Here is a 4886-nt window from a genome sequence, read left to right on the forward strand (position 1 = left end):
TTTTTTTTTTTTTTTTTTTGAGACAAGGGCTCTCTGCGTGAGCCTTGGCTGTCCTGGAGTCACTTTGTAGACCAGGCTGGCCTCAAACTCACAGCGATCCGCCCGTCTCTGCCTCCCGAGTGCTGGGATTACAGGCATGCGCCACCACGCCCGGCTGGTGCACACCTTTAATCCCAGCCCTCAGGCAGCAGAGACAGGTGGATCTCTGTGAGTTCGAGGCCAGCCCGTTTACAAAGTGAGTCCAGGACAGCCAGGGCTACACAGAGAAACCTTGTCTTCAAAAACAAAAACAAAACAAAATAAGATTTGGAATGGTAGCTTATGCTTTAATGCCAGTACTTGGGGGGGGGGCAGAGGCAGGTGAATCTTTTATTTTCTTTTAGATTTAAATTTAGGAGAGTGTGTCAGATCACATTACAGGTGGTTGTGAGCCACCATGTGGTTGCTAAGAATTGAAATGGAACCTCTGGACCTCTGGAAGAGCAGACAGTACTCTTAACCTCTGAGACATCTCTCCAGCCCGAAGGTGAATCTCTTTAAGGTGGAGGCCAGCCTGATCTACATACATGCTTCAGGCCAACCTGGGCTACATCATAGGACACTGTCTCCAAAACCAAAAGATTTGTGTGTATGATTTTTTTTGTTTTTTGTTTTGCAAGACAGGGTTTCTCTGTGTTATCTTGGCTGTCCTGGACTTGCTTTGCAGATCAGGCTGGCCTTGAATTCACAGCAATCTGCCGGCCTCTGCCTCCCGAGTGCTGGGATTAAAGGGGTGTGCTATCACATCCGGCTGCGTGTATAAATGTTTTGCCTGCATGTATGCATGTATGTTCCATGAATGCCTGGTGTTCACAGAGGACAGGCATGTGATGCATGTGACGCCCCCATGTAGATGCTGGTGACCAAATCTAGGTCCTCTGAAAAAGCAGCAAGTGCTTTTAACTGATGCGCTATCTCTTTAGCCCCCTAAAGATAAACCCAAAGCCAGGTGTGATAGCACAAGCCTTTTGTCCATAACCAGGGAGGCAAAGGCAGGCAGATCTTTATATATATTTGAGACTAGCCTGGTCTACATAACAAGTTCTAGGCCACACTGCAAAAGAATCTCTCTCTCTCTCCCCCTCACATCCCCCAAGACAGGGTTTCTCTGTGTAGCCCTGGATGTCCTGGAACTTGCTCTGTAAATCAGGCTGGTCTTGAACTCACAGAGATCTGTCTGCCCCTCCCAAGTGCTGGCATTAAAGGTATGTCCCTTAACAAAATCTTTTTATCGCAGGGCGTGGTGGCGCACGCCTGTAATCCCAATCCCAGCACTCGGGAGGCAGAGGCAGGTGGATCACTGTGAATTCGAGGCCAGCCTGGTCTACAAAGTGAGTCCAGGACAGCCAAGGCTAACGTAGAGAGACCTTGTCTCGGAAAAAAAACAAAAAAACAACAAAACAAAAAACAAAACAAAATCTTTTTATCATAAGAAAAAAATGCCCTTTCTCAAGGTCCATAACTTGGGCCCAGTAACAAGAATGGGAGTATTTGTGTGACTGACTTCTAGAGAGCCTGTTGCTGTCAGGGAGACCCCTGCAAGCCGGGCGTGGTGGTGCACGCCTTTAATCCCAGCACTCTGGAGGCAGAGGCAGGTGGGTCAATGTGAGTTCGACGCCACCTTGGTTTACAAAGTGGGTCCCAACGCTACACAGAGAAACCCTGTCTTGAAAAACAAAACAAAACAAAACAAAACAAAAAAAAAAGGAAAAAAAAGGGGGGGGGCTAGAGAGATGGCTCAGAGGTTAAGAACACTGTCTGCTCTTCCAAAGGTCCTGTGTTCAATTCCCACCAACCACATGGTGGCTCACAACCATCTATAATGAGATCTGCTGCCCTCTTCTGGCCCACAGGCAGAATACTGTATGAATAATAAATAACCCTCACTTGATTTTTTTTCAAGCCATTGCTTCATTTGAATTGTAGGGTGCTTTAACTGGAGGCCAAGTGTAGTGGCATGAGTACATGATCCTGGAAGTGTAGTGGCATGAGTACATGCTCCTGGAAGTCCAGGCGTGGAGGCTGCAGGATGAGAATTCAACATGTCAGGCAAGTTTGAAGATAGCCTAGGCTACATGAGATCCTGCTGAAGAAGAACAAGAAGAGGAATTATAATGAGATCTAATTAGATCAAAGCATTCAGAATGCCTGATATGGCTCCAATTTTAATTGTATTATTTCAGTGTTCTATTCTGGTGTATAAAATATGGGTAGCTCAGCCGTGCTTTGTGGCATACTCCTCTAATCCCAATACTCAGGGGAGGCATAGGCAAGAGGATCTCTGTGAGTTCGAGGCCAGCCTGGTCTACAAAGTGAGTCCAAGACAGCCAAGGCTACACAGGGTTAAGGGCGTTTGTTGTTCTTCTAGAGAACCCCAATTCACTGTCAAGCAGGCATGTGGTGATTGTTCGCTGCCCAGCACCCACATGGTGGCTCACAACCATCTGTGATGTGATCTGATGCCCTCTTCTGGCCTATAGGTGTACACATAGGCAGAGCACTGTATACATAATGAACAAATAAATCTTTTTTTAAAAAAATTATTTATTAAGTCTACAGTGCTCTGTCTGCATGTATGTACTCCTGCAGGCCAGCAGAGGGCATCAGATCACATTATAGATGGTTATGAGCCACCATGTGGGTGCTGGGAATTGAACTCATGGACCTCTGGAAGAGCGGGCGGCGCTCTTAACCGCTGAGCCATCTCTCCAGCCTGAATAAATAAATCTTAAAAAAAAAAAATCAAGACCCAAGTTACACCAGGACCCCTGTGTATACGTGCCGAGCACAAGAACAACTTCCGTCGGCTGCAGGCGCGCACACGCTAGCTGCAGGCACGCACACGCTAGCTGCAGGCACACACGCTAGCTGCAGGCGCGCACATGCTAGCTGCAGGCACACATATGCTAGCGCCTGCAGGTGAAGTCAGACAAGTAAGGTGTCAATCTTCCCTCTCAATTTTGTTCTTTTTTTATTTTATCTTTATTTTATATTTCTTTTTTTTTTATATATATAATTTTCTTTTTGAGACAGGGTCTCTCTGTGTAGCCTTGGCTGTCCTGGACTCGCTTTGTAGACCAGGCTGGCCTTGAACTCAGTGATCCTCCTGCCTCTGCCTTCCGAGTGCTGGGATTAAAGGCGTGCGCCACCATGCCCGGTTTATTTTATATTTCTTTATTACATATACAGTGTTCTACCTGCATGAACACCTGCAGGCCAGAAGAGGGCATCAGATCACATTACAGATGGTTGTGAGCCACCATGTGGTTGCTGGGAATTGAACTCAGGACCTCTGGAAGAGCAGCCAGTGCTCTTAACCTCTGAGCCATCTCTTCATTCCCCCAAGACAGGGTTTCTTTGTGTGTAGCCTTGGCTATCCTGGAAGCACTCTATAGACCAGGCTGGCCTCGAACTCACAGAGATATCCGACTGCCTTGTGCTGACATTAAAGGCACAAACTACCATTCCCAGCAAAATGGGAACGGCAGCCTGCTAGTCCAAAGCTCAAAAGCCCCTTCTTTTTATCTGTGCTATCTTAAATACCTTTCAACTCCAAGTCCCTTCTACTTTTTAATCCTTATCAGCTGGTTTCTTGCTCTGCCTCTTGACCTAGTGTTAACTTTATTAAATCATGTGTACAGAAAGCTCTTGGACTAAAGGTGTGTGCTAGGGCTGAACAGAATAAATAGAAAGTTATTGGAATAAAGGTGTGTGTTAGGGCTGAACCACACCAAACACAAGGCAGGTTTTTACAATTCACAATCTTGGGGTTCACAATGGGATCAAATATCCTGCAACACAGATGGCCTGGGAAGAGGCTGGAAAGTAATCAGAATAGTTTAGAGGGTTAATTTTGCCCAGCCCCAGGTAAAATAAAGTTTATTTTAAAATACAACAGGTGTCTGTGTCTTTATTGATAATAGTAGGTTAGATAATACCACCACAGCAATTTTATAATAAATATTATTAGATATTTTTTATAATTTTTACAACAAATAGGGTGGTGATAGGGAGAAAATGGCTGTGGGTTTTCTAGCCAGCATGTGATGGTTAATTTTGTAAGACTGACTGGACAGACTTGCCTAGGAATTTAAGAACAATTGGGTGTCTGTGACCTACACAGTGAGACCTGGTCCAAAAACGACCAAAAAAGCCTGGTGGTGGTAGTGGTGCATGCCTTTAATCAATCGCTGAGTTCGAGGCTAGCCTGGTGTACCAAGGGAGTCCAAGACAGCCAAGGCTATACAGAGAAACCTTGTCTCGGGCAAGGGAGAGGGAGTTAAAAAGCAAAACTAAACATGAACGCAATGCTAAATATCTATTTGTGTCGAGCAGAGACAGAGAACACCACGGTCCAACGTTCATGGGCGAGACCTTCAAGGACGGCACCAGGCAGCCTCACTGAAGAGAGGGCAGGAGCACTGCCATTCCCGGATACCGAAGTTTCGGAGGAGACCGCCCTGGAGGCCTGGGATGACACTAGCACCCACTGTCTTGGAAGCCAAGATTCGGCTACTTCCTTTGGGGGACCTTGGATTTAGGGACTTCTTCCGGCTCATTCTCCTCTTTTGGGAGGCCGGGATTGTTAGTGTGGGACGGGGAGGGGATAGTGAGGAGGAGATGACAGACTGCCCTGTGACCCCCGGCAGCTTGGGGACATTTCAGGTGCTCGCCCGGTGACCGGAACAGTACGCAGTTCTCCGACTCGCGCGCGTTCTAAAATGAGGACAAAGCCCGCCCGGATCTAGAGCGCGCGCGCGGTGGCAGCCAATAACATGCCAGGACAATGGCGAGTGGCGGTTCATTTCAGCCAATGAGAACATCGCTTATTGCGAGGTGGCTCCCGG

The sequence above is a fragment of the Acomys minous genome (genome assembly GCF_964271855.1).
Source record: "Acomys minous genome assembly, chromosome: 16".
Lineage (NCBI taxonomy): Eukaryota > Metazoa > Chordata > Mammalia > Rodentia > Muridae > Acomys > Acomys minous.